The sequence below is a fragment of the Chionomys nivalis genome, chromosome 9 (genome assembly GCF_950005125.1).
Source record: "Chionomys nivalis chromosome 9, mChiNiv1.1, whole genome shotgun sequence".
In the NCBI taxonomy this organism is placed as follows: Eukaryota; Metazoa; Chordata; class Mammalia; order Rodentia; family Cricetidae; genus Chionomys; species Chionomys nivalis.
This window is the reverse complement of record NC_080094.1, coordinates 21,637,830-21,652,883: the sequence shown is the minus strand read 5'-3', so window position 1 is coordinate 21,652,883 and position 15,054 is coordinate 21,637,830. Positions and strand designations below refer to the sequence as shown.

Genomic DNA, 15,054 nt, shown 5'->3' with positions numbered 1-15,054 from the left:
GCCGCTGGTTTCAGTTGATAGATATAGTCACATCTTGTCCTCCCCCACTCTCCAAAGGCATCACTGAGCTGAAGGTCAAGTAAAAATCTTGGAAACTGTTCTTAATCTAGATTCTTCTATACTGTGTTTTGTGCACTTGGATCTCATGGAGACACTCTCTAGTTACCAGCCCCTCACATGGTCATTAGGTTCCTTAGCCACCAGCCACATCTCAACTGCTCAGTAGCCATGGGGAGCTAGTGGCTACAGACAGCGTGGTCATAGAACGTTTTCTCAGACAGCTGTGGTGTGAACCTAAGAACAGTACTTTATACTTACTCTGGGTGGCAGCTCATTTTGTTAGTTTTGGCTCAGTCCTTAAGCCGTTGAGGCCTTCTGGAATCTTCTTCTGGTTTCCACAGTACATTCTGTGTGTGTGTGTGTGTGTGTGTATCTCTTTCCTGTTGGAAGCAGCAAATCTGAGTAGCAGTTCCTATCTCCTCAGCTTCACCCAAACCCACTGATAAAAGCCCTCTCCCAGAGCAGAGAGCATAGGAACCACACCCATGCCGTCAAATAGTCCTATAATAAATTAGGTCTCTGAATCAGGGTCTGAGCTGGGTACCAGGCAACTGCAGGGAGACAGGAAACACGGTAAGCAGAGTCCTGTGATGGTGGACACTGACTAGGTAGTTCAGCTACCTTCACTTTGTAATCCGTAATCCGGACTGGCCTGATTGTTAAATCTGGGAGTTCAAAGTCAGCTTTAGGGCTCAGATCCTGGCTCTGCCGCTTTTCAGCTATGTAGTGATTTTGCGGTAATTTCTACTCTCTGGTGTAACTCTAGAGATCAAATGAGTTAATGCAAGCATGACTTGCTTTGTTTTGTTTTGTTTTTCAGAGACAGGGTTTCTCTGTGTAGCCCTGGCTGTCCTGGCCTTGAGTTTACAGAGACCCGCCTGCCTCTGCCTCCTGAGTGCTGGGATTAAAGGCATGTGCCACCATTGCCTGGAACATAAGTGTTTCGCATAAGCAAGTTGTTAGTCCCTGTGCTAAACTTAATTTGCATCCTGGACTTTTTGAGCCTTGCTATGGAGGAAAACTGGGCAAGCTCTGCTCAGTCCTGTGTTGGGCCCTTTGGTTTCCTTAGTTTCTTGTGTTCTCTCTTAGTTTATCAGTGTCCTTGGAGGTTCACGCTGTGCCTCCCCCTCTGGACTTACCCATTCAGCTGTTGGCTTCCAGTCTGCTCTTAGTAGCCTGTATTGATGGGAGAGGGGAGTTGGGGGGGGGAGTACAGCAAAGAACCAGAGTTACTGGCCTTGGCTTTGACGCTGTGCTACTTGGGGCAGACCTAGGTGGATCACAGCTGCCTCTTGATATATGGTTAGGGCCAAGTGAGAGGAGGCGGTGAAGGTATTTGCATTTAGGAGTCTTTGCTCGTTTGTCACCTGCGTCCTGACTTACAGTAAAACGCTGTAAGGTCTCACATTTACTTCTTTCTCATTTCTTCCCTTCACAATCTAATAAAGGAGGCTCAGGGTTCCTGGCCTTACTGAGGTCTGGCCCTTGCGCTGAGAATCCAAGCACAGGAATTCCCTCTGTTTCTTGTCTATGTCCAGGGGCACTGGTAGATGCCCTACCTCCTCGGGTGCTAGTCTCCGTTCACTGTTCTAGTTAGTTGCCCTTTTCTATGTTTGGCTTTAAGTGTGTTCGAAGCAGGACTTTTGGCAGGAGTCCGCTAAGGGCCAGGGAGGATATAATCCTAATTTAGGGACGCGCTTTACTTTGGACATGCTTGGATCTGTGGGTCCTAGGGTCCCAGGACCAGGGGCTCGGCCCTTTCTGAGCTCCCAGAGAGTGCAAAGGGGCTGCCACCTGAGACTGGCTGGAAAGAGCTGCACGGACCTGAGCAGCTACGGCCGTCTGAACAATAGGAGGGAGGCTGGGGGTTGGTGGGCGTCGGCCAGGTCCTCGCCAGAGGGAAAGGAGACCGGGTGGAGTTGCTGGGCCACCAGGTTAGCTCAGGCCACCGGCCTGAAAGCTGAGCGGGCTTGGTGCCGGCGGCGATTCTGGAGGAGGTGGGGTAGGGCCAAGCCTACCGGGCTGGGACCTGGAAGGAGAGAAAGGCTCGGTGTGGTGTCTCCTCCTCCCGGTCCCGCTGCTCGCCCAGGCCTCTGAGCTCAACAGAGGCTCAGGTGGGCGCCTGGCCCACGTGGGGAAGCAAGCGTCGTGGGCTCGTGAGGCGCACCCCCCTCCAAGCGCCCCTCCCTGGGACCGGACGCGGCTGCTCCGGGGTAGCTGGGCTCTCGGGGCCAGTGGGTTGCGCTCGCGGCTCGCACACCCTTCGGCCGCTGCTCGGCCGGGATCGCAGCTGCCTCCTCCCAGGGAGCCGCCGGGGCGGGGCAGAGGGGAGAGGGGGTGTGCGGATCGGGCGGGGAGGGGGCTGAGCACTGTGGGAGGGAGCGAAGGAGAGAGCGAACGAGCGGGGCATTTCTGCGCAGCTTCTGAGCGCCTCGGAGCCCGCCAGGGCGGCCACTGAACGCAAGGATCGAGAGACAGACAGACAGACGGCTCCCGGAAGCCGCGCCGCCACCGCCAGGTTAGCAGGGCGAGGAGACCGCGCAGGCTGTCGCTGCGTCCCGAGCCTCGAGTACTGGAGGACGTGCGTGGCCAGAGCCGCGAGCTTTGATTCGTGTCTTTGCGGGTACGTGTGTGGGGGTCCCGGTCTCGGGGTGTGCGTTGAGTGTGAACACGCGTGTATCTGTGGATCGGTACAAGTGGTTGTTTGGCGTGTACGCGCGTGTGCATCTGTGTAAGTGTGTGCGCCTTGGGGCTGGGTGGTGTGCTAATCAGGGTGAGGGTCTGTGTGTCTGCTTGTGCTTATCCGCGTATGTGCCTGGAGAGGGTGTGTCCCAATGTGTAGCAGTGTGTACATCTGGATGAGGGTGTGTGTCTGTACCAATGGCTTCGCTTGTGGCTGAAGCCTATGGCGTGTGTGTGTGTGTGTATGTGTGTATTTCGCTGTGTGCGCGCCAGTGTGACTCCCCGTGTTTGTGTGTGTGTGCGCGCGTGTGAGGGCGGGTGTGCACCCGCGTAGCCCCTGTGTGCGTGTGCTCGGCTTTGTCTCCGCACTGCCGGGAGGAAAGGGGTGGGGGCGGCGGCCGAGGCGCTGGCGTCGCCCGGAGCCCCGCAGTAGCCGGGGGAGTGGGTGTCAGCCGCGTTGGGGGCATCCTAACTGAGTGGAGGAGAGACTCCCTGCTGGCAGGTGGGCAGCCACGCCCGGGGTACTGGAGAGAGCACTACTGACAGCAGAGCCTGGTTCTCGGCTGAGCTGGAGCGGAGGGCGTGGCCTGCCTGACTCCCGGCTGTGTGCTTGTGAGGGGTGGGGTGGGTGATTGGGTGTGAAGGAGTGGGTGTGTGCTAGCGTGGGTGTGGGGTGCTGATAGCAACAGCGACCTCTCGGCTAGTGACCCAGCGGGCTCTGAGATCCGTTTCCTTGTGACAAGGACCATCACCTAGGACCAAAGGCAGCCCAGCTTGGTCAGCTATACTTACACCCTCACCCTCTTACTGGGCAGAGCAGTAGCCTAGGTACTCTAAAAGGACTAGTAAGACTGATCACTGTCTTAAAGGGCCAGCGCCCCATTCCAAGGAATCCCCTCTCAGGAGGCCTCTGTACTTAGAGAGATGTGTCTGTACCTTTTCCCCCATGTACTGGGCACTGCATGCATGTCCAGTCTGTGTGCCTTCTCCCTGTAATAAGATAATTCTGCATTTATATGTGCATCTGTTTTGATCAGTTCTGGTATATTTGTTTTTATGTGTGTGTGTCTGTGTATTGGTGAGCTTGCATGTGGGGCTGTAAGAGAAGTGCCATTTTGCTGCTAACTGGAATAGAACCACCACCCCCATATTTGAAAAACAAGGTGAAAAGGAAGTTTGGGGATTTGGGCACTGGCTTCGCCGGTTTCAGCTACTGGTACTGAAATGTGTGTAGGTAGGTTGGGTTTGACAAGGATCTAGAGAAGCAGTCTTCCAGAGGGAAGGAAAGAGAAGGGCCTACAAGCTCGCTCAAACCTTCTGGTTCTTCTCGATAACTTCCCTCCTCCTTGCTGCTTGGCGTGTGTACAAGGATAAGTGTGCAGGATTTGGAGTGGAAAGGGGGGAGCTGGGAGTGTAAAAGGAAGAATAGCGGATGGTGATGGGGGTGGGGGGGCAAAGACAGATTTCTGCAACTCTTACACTGTTTCCCTGCCAAAGGCGGTAGAGGCAGGGAAAGCTAGGGTCCATATCTCTTTCCCCGAATACACATCTCAGGAGATGCTGGGGCTGTTGCTCACAGGCACTGCAGTGTGGTTCAGGGTCCACTTTTGACGACAGTCAAACGCTTTTTGTGTTGATTTGTATTAGGCTTCTTTTCTCTTAAAGACTCAACTTCCTGAGCCTCAATTTCTCTGGTTAGATGGCTGGAGGGGGGCTCAGGCTTGGGGGGTTGAGGCTGGACTTTTCTCAGAGTGCTGGGCTAGTCTCATTACTACTACAATTTAGGAATTCACTGTTCTTAAAAAATTTGTTACATTTTATATATATGGAGGGGGCAAAGGTCAGAGGATAAGTCACAAGACTCAGTTCTCTCCTTTTACTATGTGGGCCTCGGGGATTGAACTCAGGTCGTCAGGCTTGGTAGGAAATGCCTTTACCCACTGAGACATCTTACCCGCCAGGAATTCACCCTTCTTGCCCCCAGAGAGCCTGGCTGTCTTCCCTATTCACTATCTGCCACTCTCCTCACGAGAGCCTATTGCACTAGACTCTCAGCTTACCACCTGCAGCAGGGTTACCAGCTTCTTAGAAATGCAAATTTGGAGCCTCGTGGTTGACCTGCACAATACGAAAATCCGGGGACGGGGCCTAGCAATCTGTGTTTTAACAAATGCAAATTCTTCTGACCTGTTCTGCAGCTCAAGAAAGGAACCAGGAACTTCTAGGTTGAAACAAGGGCAAAGCCCCTCCTTTCTTCATTCCTCACGCACGTACCTGACGTAGCCCCAAAGCCTACCTTAGCAGACTAGGGGTTCTGACTTCAAGCTCTGGGTCTTCCTTAGGATCTTAGACAATGACACCTTTGCTGCCCAAAGCAAGATCTCACCCTGCAGCTTCCCCACTCTGCTCGTTTACCCAAACCTTACAATGACTTACAAAAAGGCAGGTAAAATCCAGTCCTTGCCCGCTTGACTCTGGCTGGTATTTTGTGCATGCGGGTTCCTCTTTCTAGCGCACTGGTCCTCTATCTCTTTGGGGGAGGGGGTGGGGCTTTGCCAGCTCCCTAGGTTAGGCGAGTATTTCCCTTCCTCCATTCTTAGAGCCCCTGTCTCTCCTAGGGCTTGAACTTGTTGTGGTTTGTTTGTCTCCCTTCACTAGACTGTGAGTGCCATCTGGGCAGGGATTTGCTTGTTAATCTTCCTAGTGTCCCACATAGTGTCTGGCTTTTGGTTTGTGTTTAATAAGTCTGTCAAATGAACTAATGTCTAAAATAGGAGGTGATATTAAATAATGACCTTTCTTAAGCTTCTCTTTAATCTTGGGTGTTGTACTATCCGAGCAGGATACGGATTGTTCTTGGACAGGTTCGTCTTTTTCCTTCTGTGTCTCCTGACTCTCACTGTGTGCCCCAAGCTGTGCTGGCTCTGCCTGGGGAAGGCAAAGGAAGCTCTTGGGAGACAGCCTAGATTGTGTTCTGTGTCCTCCTGGAGTAGGATCCTATGATACTGTGCAGAGGAAGAGCAATGAATGAGGTACCTAAAGGTGCAGGGTGTGACTGGACACATCACTGTCTCTCCTTTGCATGTGTCTTCTGCCATCTAGTGAAGGTGTGGGGATGAATGGTCATAGTGTAGCAGTCCTTCCTGACCAAGTGAGGGTTCGGCCCAAGACACCCTAGGGGATGTCGAAAAGCGTGACTAGGGCTGAACCTTGTACATTCCATATTTTCTCCCTATTGAGCTGAGAATTGTCATCTTCTCACTTAAAGGAAATGTGGTGTGGCTTCTCTGGTACACCTCCATTGCCAGTGTCACTATTGTTATACATTGGGGCCACTGTCGTGTGAAATATGGATTGAATGCACGAGGCGGGATCCCAGTGCAACAGTTGGCTTGACAACTGAGATGGCTGGTGTGTGTGTGTGTGTGAGTGTGTGAGTGTGTGTGTGACTAACTGGTAGGGAACAGGAGTGACTCATGTCTTAAGGGAAAAAATGGCTTTATCGTGCCACTCAGCGGTCTACAACTTAAAATGTATGGGCTGTGGTTTCTGGAATTTTGCATTTAATATTTCCAAACCGTAGTTGATAACTGAATCAGCTAAGGAGGGGCTGTTACGGTCACTGACACTGGCGCCGGAGTCCTCCAGGCTTTGCCTTATACTCTTCACCTGTAAAACAAACCAATAGAAGTCTCTGTTTCAGGGGTTGCTTTGAGAAGGAGAGGAGAAAACACATCTGGAACGCTCAGCACAATGTGGGCACACATTTGGTAAATGTTAGCTGTTATTACTGTTATGGCTACTGCAGTTTGGGTCAACCTGCTTGAATGCCTAAGTGTGGGGCCCTGGGCCTATAGAAAGAAAACCGAATACAGCCGGCAGATACCGAAGCTGCCATAGCACAAGGACAGCGTGCGAAGTGGGGAGGTGCTGCCTAGGGAGGAAAAGGCTTTATGGGAGACGAAGAGATGGTGTTTGTGTTAGACACAGTCTTGCGGTAGTTGGGCCAGTGTGTGCAAAGGCAGTGTGGCTTTTTATCCCAGAGAGTTTCACGTGGTAGGGACAGAGTGAGTGACTGCAGAATCGGAGTGGCAGAGCGTGGTCTCTTCTTGCTGGGGTGGGGATTGGGAAAGAAAATTAGCTGACCGGGAAGGATTTGCATTTCAAAAGCAGCTCTCCAGGTGGTGGGAGATGCTGACTTTGGGTAGAGGAGGAGGATTGTTGATCAGGATCGGGTCAGGGTCCAGCCTGATAAACTCAAGGGGAGCCAGCTGTGTGTGCCTGTGCATGTGTGCGTGCGTGCGTGCGTGTGTGTGTGTGTGTGTGACTTCTCTTGGACTTCGAGACTGTCTTAACTGGAGAGTGGGCTCCTAGAATCCAAGACCTGTAGACTCTGCTACATGTGTTACCTTCCTGAGGCCCCAGACCAGGGAGCTCACAGCCACAGATCTATATCCTCTCAGTTCTGGAGGCGGGAAGCCCACCGTCCACAGTCATCCAGTGGTACCTTCCGCTTCTGGAAGTCTCCCTGTTCCGCTTCTGGAGAAGGCCAGTTGTGGTGCCCTGGATGTCCGGTCTGTCTCTGTCACCACCAACTTTCTCCCTGTCTGCAGCTCCTTTCCTAATCCCCTGCATTCTCATTTTAATTGAACTAATCTATCTGCAAAGACCCTATTTCCAAATAAGGTCATATTCTGAGGTTCTGCTTAGACAAGATGGGAAAGGGTGGGTGTCACTACTCAATCTACAGTAGACAGAAGACAGGAAAGAGCATAGGCCTTAGAGTCCTCAAGCTCGGATCCACATTTAGGCTCTGAACAGAGTGGCCGTGAGCCTTAGGTAGGGTGGGTCAGTTACGTTTTTCTCGGTCTTAGTTTTTTCACCTATGAAATGAGGACAACAGTTCCTACAGTATGTTACAGAGGCAAGCGTGATCAGGATGAAGATATGAGCACATTAGTTGGGGTGCTGCACAGTAGGTACTCAGTTATTACTTCCTCTGGGGCTCCCCCTTTTTCTGCCCTGAGTAGCTGAGAAAATATTTAACGTTGCTACATTTCAGATGTGAAAAATTATCTTTTAGAGTCTAGAATTGGTCTAGAATCGTCTAGACCAAGCCTGCCAGATTCCAAATCCCAGGAGATAATGAGAAAGCTCTTTGTGAATTGCTTAAGGGTTTGTTGTTGTGATTTTTAATCATAACCCTCATCATCATAATAACCCTTGGCCATTGCCACATCCGTTGCTCCTCCACAGAGCCCAGCCCAGCCCACTCTTCTCCCAGGAGGGCCTCTTCTCCCTTTCATAGAGGCTTTGCCTGTGAAGTGTTACCAGGCTCAAAGTTGGGGAAGCCCCGGACATGATTCTTGCTGTTTCCTCCTTGACCTGGGGAGGGAAACTTAGGCTGAGAGAGAAGTGATGTCCCAAAGCGTCAGTGGCAATTGGGATACCTTCTCTGTGGCTCCTGTTTTCCCCAGCTGCAACTTCCATCTCAGAAGCAGTTTAGGGCATGTAGATGCCTAGAGGGGGGGCCCTAGACAGAGGTCAGGGTTCAGCTGGGATGGTCAGCATCAAGGAAGAGGGTTCAGGAACTGGAGAGACAAATCAGCTGGTGAGAATGCTTGCTGGACTTGCCGAGGACCCAGGTTCCATTCCCAGTACCCAGTGGGTGGCTCCTAGCTGTAACTCTATTCCCCAGAGATTCAGCACCCTCTTCTGGCTTTATTGGCCACCAGGCACAACATGGTAGGCGCACATACAGGGAGGCATATACTCATACAGATAAATCTCTAAAAAGAAAGGAAAGAGGTCCTTGGGGCCGAAGTGAGGCAGCAGTACCTGTGTGGCTGACCTGGCATGTTGTTTTATTACCAGCCTGGCAGTGGCTGCCACTCTGTGCGCTCCAGTGGGCGGAGAGAAGGCTTCTGCAGCAGTGTGGAGAGCCAATGATACTCCATTGGCGGGCCTGTGCTTCCCTGCAGACTGGGTCCTTGTGATCCTTGCCTTGGGAAGACCCAGGAAAGGGGTGAGGGGAGAGGATTTATCCTCTCTTGGTAGCTTCTGCGGAATCACCTTTCTTTTCCACCTTACTTCTCTCCTCCTTCCTCCTCTTGTTCCCTCTCACTCTCTCCACCTTGCCGCTCTGCCTTCCTTGAGATTGTAGGTCTAAAGATAAAGTCAAAGTCTGCAGAGCCACTTCAGGTGACTGATTTGGGGCTAGGGAGGATTAGAAAGCCTGGGGCTGTCAGAGACTTGGAAATCGCTGCTGTCAGTTACTGACTTCTGCTTTGCATCAGGTGCGGTGCTGAGCTTCCTGGGGCTTCTGACTCTTAATCCTTGCCACCACTACCCAGGGACACAGACTACAATCCCTGCCATGTTAGAGGAGGCTAAATAACATGCCCAGGGCATACTTGGTGCTCAGCCAGCAAAAGGCACATGTGGGATTCAAATCTTGATCTGGCCAAAGCCCACAGGTATTTTTGAGTCTTTCTTGGGGCCAGTGAGACCATTTAGGGGTCCATAGAGGTACATACAGTTGATCACATTCTATGAGCAAATTTTTCATTCTAAGCACAGAGACTTCAAGACAGGACTTCTGCCTCAAAGCCTGTACTCTGTCTGCCACAGTGTCGGGGACTACAGGCCCCAGGAGTAGCCACGACTGTGTCTACTGTGTTCTGGGCAGCTGCCCATCTCTGGGAGAGATATGGCATCAGAGGAAGGACAAGACAGATTTGAAGGTTCTTTTGATTTTATTTATTACTTATGTATTTATTTATGTATTTATTTATTTATTTTTTGGTTTTTCGAGACAGGGTTTCTCTGTGGCTTTGGAGCCTGTCCTGGAACTAGCTCTGTAGACCAGGCTGGTCTCGAACTCACAGAGATCCACCTGCCTCTGCCTCCCAAGTGCTGGGATTAAAGGCGTGCGCCACCATCGCCCGGTTTATGTATTTATTTTTGAGACAGGGTCTCACTATGTGGCCTTGTTTTTCCTGGAACTTGTTATATAGGTTGGCATCAGACTCATAGAGATCCTCCTGCCTCTGCCTCCTGAGTGCTGACATTAAAGGCCTGGGCCACCACACCTGGTTTCCTTTGCTTTTTTCTAGTTGTTTCTCCACTAACCACCTTAGTTTCTCATAGATGATGTTGAGTCTTCTGGTTAAAGCAACTTATTGTCCGTAAGCAATAGTTAGTCGTCTGCTCAGAAGGGGCTTGGGGGCTTAAGGGTTCCCTTGCTGGCTTAATGATGCCTGGAACTCTGGAGGAAGTGGGCAGGGAAGCAGAGGTCAGAGCCAGGAACCCCAGAGTCCCCTGTACTAGAAGAGGGAAGGCAGCATGCTGGGACAGAGCAGTCTGGGCTGCCTCTTATTCCAAGTACAGCCAGGAGTCCAGACTCCCACACAGGCCAGCTCTGCACCTCACAGTGTCACCTTAGGTACTGGGCAGCTATGGTCTTATGCTGGGCACCCACTCCCACCCTTGTCCATTGACTATCAGCTGGGTAGCCCGGCCCAGCTCAGCCACCCACCTGCTTGCCTGAGACCTTGACCAAGGAGTTATACAGCTTCTAGCCACAGAGGCCTCTTCATAGGCAAGGAAGCAGAAACTGAGTATGTGTAATCAATCATTCAAGGGAGAGTCTCATGCCCCTAAGTCCTAGGGCCCCCAAATATCAGGATTTTTAGACATTGTTCTTGCTAGAGCAACTCAGGAGGGCTGGTTTAGCCACCTTCCAGGATTCACAGCAGAGCTATCTGTAAACTTCTGGAGCAGCAGGCATATTTTTTGCACTGTCCCAGGGAGGGCAGATTGGATGACAAGACAATTTACCTGCATTTTCTAAGTCTCTGTGTCCCCACAAAAGTTTAGGACGGCCTCTTCAGTTTGTTTGCTTGTTTGTTTTGTTTCTGAGACATGGTTTCTCCGTGTGTCTCTGTCTGTCTTGGAACTCACTCTGTAGACCAGGCTAGCCTCGAACTCAGAGAGATCCGCCTGCCTCTGCCTCCCATTAAAGACTTGTGCAGCTATGCCCAGTGCCTCTTCAGTATGTTTATTATTGTTGTTTGATTATTTGTTTTTAAGACAGATTCTCACTCTTAGCCAAGGCTGACCTGGAACTTGTGTCTTTCCCCTGTCTCAGCCTCCCATGTGGAGGGGCTCAGGAGGAGGGGGAGCAGCAAGCTTCTTTTTGCCAATAATAATAATTTTCAGGACTGATGGCTCTTGATGCCACTGAGAGCACAGGGTGGGGGTGGGGGCTTGGGAAGTGGGACTGGGAGGGGAGATTTAGTGGGAGGTAATGGGAAGCCAGTGAGGGTTGCTTAGAAGTGGCCCACATCTTCTCTATGCGGGCTGACACTAAGGATGCCATGAAGTGGTCTTCAGTTCTGGGCCTTTGCAGAGCTGTCTCTGTACCCGGCCAGGGTCAGGGTGAACCCCAGTCTTTCTGAGTGCAAAGTAAATAGGGACCCCAGAAATGTCAAGATCTCTAAAGATCAGAAAATTGGCAGAGTAGAAAATATGCCCGCCTGACCCCCACCCTCCATAGGATAACAGGCGTGAACCGCTATGCTCAGCTTCAGGACTTTTATGGAGTTAGAACTAAGGTCTAGAGAAGGACCAACAGGAAGCTGTCAGTGGGGCCATGTGGAGAGAGTGTTTCTAGCTAGGATCTTGGGTACACTGCTGACTAGTTTTGCTATGAAGGTGCCAAGTGACTGTGGATCAGTCCCTTGCTTATTCTGAATCTCAGTTTTCCCATATAAAGTGGGAGTTCAGCAAGATAATATCAAGGTTTCATGGAGCCTTGATCTGGGGTTCTGGAAGGCATGTCTCCTGCTGCCCAGTCTGTCATCTCCTTTTGTGCCTCTGTATCACTTCCTCTGGTGACCTGTCCTCAGCATCCATGTCCTGAGATTCTGGACAGAGCCTGGATTCAGGTTCCTCCTGTCCCCTCCCACATGTCAAACCACATGCCCAGGCCCGCAGGTCCCAGCTCGCTCTCTTTCACCATGCCCACTCGCTAGAAGTGCGGCAGGTGCCTGCGAGTCTAGGGAAGTTCAAGGTGGTTTCTCTGCATGTCTGTCTGGATACCGGTGCCAAGCAGAGCGCAGGAAGAACTCCTGTCCAGAGACTCCTGGGCCACGACCCATGCTCGCCTAGATCAGTCTTTGCCTGTGTTCCTCTGTTCCCCCTGCGAAGAAGGGCACCTTTGCCTTTCCAAATCCCTGTCAGACTCCTGCACACCTTTTTCAAGTTTCTGCTCACGTGCCAGCCTCTAGCCCACAAAGCCTCACGAGCCCTCCTCCACCTCACAGTGAGATTCTCCTTACCTCCTCTACATTCCCATAGTGCCTTATCTATTCCCTTCCGGGGACAAGTTCTGCTGCACCTTAGCTTTATCTGAGAGGTGTCTGATCTCTTTTCTACCGAGGTCTCATTCTCTGCTCCCCAGCCTCCTGCACAGAGCAGGTACTTAATCCAGTCCTGAAAGTTTTATTGGCCGAGAGCTGCCTCCAGCCTCGAGCTAGGCTGGTTTCTCTGGAACCCCTGTGGGCCACAACTTCTCACGTAGCTCCTCCTTTATTTGTGGATTGGAGAAAGGCCAAGCAGGGCAGTAGCTAAGAACTTAAATTCCACTCCCCCGATGCTTCCATTTGCTGGCTGTGACTTCCTCTCAGCAAGTCCTGATTTTTCTCGGGTTAAAACAAAGGGATAAGGCTGGGCGTGGTAGTGCACACCTGTAATTCCAGCAATAGGCAGACCGAGGCAGGAGGATTGTGAGTATGAAGCCAACATGGGCTGTACAGAAGTACTGTCTCAGTCCCTGCTTCCCCTTAACAAAACAAAACAAAATCATCAAGCCAAATCAAAGAGGTCGGGATGGCAAATACGTTGGGGTGTGGAGAGCTGACTGCAGCCCCGTGTTGGGGTGTGGAGAGCTAACTGGAGCCCCATGTAAAGTGCCCGGAGAACACGGCGGAGCATAAGTGGCCAATACATAGGTATAATCCATTATTTTTAAATTAATGATGATTGCTTCAGCAAATAAAGGACTTTCTCATGGCCAGAGTGAAGTCTTTCAACAGTTATGAGGTCTTCAGGGTCTTAGGTCACCAGGGGCCAGTGAGACTCTCGCATAAGGAGCTAGCTTCCAGCCAAGAGGTGTCTGAGTGACGGAAGCAGTGGGCTGTGGGGAACAGAGGTGCCGCTAGGCTGGAAGGGCATGAGCTAGGAGAGTGATAGGAGTCTGGAGACAGCTGCTTCCTGTGCAGCATAGGGATGGGGGGTGTGTGTTTATATGCAGGAAAGAGCAGAGTGGAAACACAGCCCCAGAGTCTCCCTGTGGAGGGGCTCAGGAGGAGGGGGAGCAGCAAGCTTCTTTTTGCCAATAATAATAATTTTCAGGACTGATGACTCTTGATGTCACTGAGAGCACAGGGTGGGAGTGGGGGCTTGGGAAGTGGGACTGGGAGGGGAGCTTTTGTCAGAGGTAATAGGAAGTCAGTGAGGGCTACTTAGAAGTGGCCATAGGTGTCCAGCTCTTCTCTATGTGGGCTGGCGCTAAGGATGCCTTGAAGTGGTCTTCAGTTCTGGGCCTTTGCAGAGCTGTCTCTGTACCTGGCCAGGGTCAGGATGTGAACCCTGGTCTGTCGGAGTGTAAAGTGAACACTGACCCCAGAAATGTCAAGATCTCTAAAGATCAGAAAACTGGCAGAGGAAAAGATCTGCCCATCCCTACCTCCTTCCCTGCCCCCGTTAGACAGAGGGAACAGAGGCTCACTGCCTAAGAGCCTTGTAGGAACTCGCTTCTGAGCCTCTGGTGGGCTGTGGATCTAGGTCTGTGTTAGGGTTTGGGAGAAGGATGAGGTGGGTGCCAGGGAATCCAAGGGTCGGAGATGCTAATCCCGTGTCAGGTTGACAGCCATCTGTTGCCAGGGGTGTGGGATCCAGGTGAGTGGGATGTGCGCGGGCTGGAGCGTTGACTGTTCCAGGTCTTCCTTCTGGAAAAGGAGAATGGGCTGGGTAGGTGGGAGCTGGAGGCATGTTGAGATGTGGGGGAAGCCAGAGGGTGGCTTGAGATGAATGAGGAGGCTGTTGCCAAGCAGCCAGAGACTGGGGAAAACTGCAGAGCCGCTCTCACTGTGGGGCTGGCCCTGACCAGCCTGTGCCGTCTTGGGGTCTCGGCTGTGCCGTGGTGGGGTCTCGCCTGTGCCACTCAGAAATTAGAGCTCCCAAGGTCGTGGTAGGACGATTAGATCAGGAGTGGCTTTCAGGGCTGGAGACGTCAAAGCCGTGTTCCTGGTGTGCCCTCCTGGCTGTTGTCCTAGCTTTTGTGCTGTCAAAGGGTCTAGCAGTCCCAGCCTAAGTCCTTACCCATCACTTCTGCCAGTCTGCCCACCTACCCAGGCCTGTTTTATTCCAGTTTACTTCAACTCTTTATTTGCTTGTTAAAAATATTATTGACTAGCCACCTACTATGCATCAGCATTGCCTCTGATTTGGAGGAGGGAACTTATGCCCGCCCCACTTTGCCTCTTCTTAGCCTCCAGTCTTTTAAGTCCCCTTGCCTTCAGGTAGGACTTTTGCTGGATTTATCTTTAGGTGCACTGAAAGCCAATCAGAGTTAATTGTTAAACCTAATGGTTGCTGAGTTTCACCCTGCTGGGCTAGCTGGAGGGGGCTGTGCTGGACTTGTTCCCTGGAGAGGGGTGGAACCACCCAGGTTTTTCTGGTCTATACCTGCTATCTCTTCCCTACTATGAAGTGGTGGTGGGGGACTCTCCTTCCTAGGGGGGCAGCCTACCACTTGGACCCTCTCCCCTACCTCCACAAAGGTGAGCCTGGGACGTGTCCGTATGAGTCCTGGCCCTGGTCCAAGGCCCTCTGCTTGAGTGCTCTTGGGAAGGCTGGGGAATTCCAGGGTGCTAGCCCAGGGGACCCAGACAGTCAGTGTACTGCACCAGCCTTGCCTGCTGTGGTCTTTGATGAGGAGAGACAAGGAAGAGGAGACAGTAGCCCAAACCCTCCTTACTATGGGGACTCTACTGACAGCTGCAGCGCCCTGCTCACCACCGCCCCCAGCCTTTCACTGGTTTTTTGTTCATGCCCTTCCTCCCTCTATACTTTAGGCACAGGTCCTTGAGCATAGGGCAAAGGCTTATTTCTTCTGTAGAAGCCGAGCTTGAGGCAGGCCCTGTCAAAGCTGGTAACCTTCGGCAAACGGACACCTCTCTGAGCTACGTTGTCATCCTCTGAACTCTGGTCCCTCCATCACCAACACTGTGGCTGTATCAGGCTGCA

General features: G+C 51.9%; 1 protein-coding gene across 4 annotated transcripts in view; it reads left to right on the top strand.

Annotated features, from left to right (window-relative positions):
* The first annotated feature begins 2,438 nt into the window (after window positions 1-2,438).
* Window positions 2,439-15,054, top strand: part of Epb41l1 (erythrocyte membrane protein band 4.1 like 1) — a 123,457-nt gene continuing 110,841 nt past the window's right edge. For 2 of the 4 annotated variants that reach the window (XM_057780454.1, XM_057780453.1), the window contains exon 1: window positions 2,439-2,578. The gene's annotated coding sequence lies outside the window, so the exon portion shown is untranslated. Of the gene's footprint in view, window positions 2,684-15,054 lie in introns of all 4 variants that reach the window. The other 2 variants (XM_057780450.1, XM_057780451.1) reach the window with 1 other exon arrangement.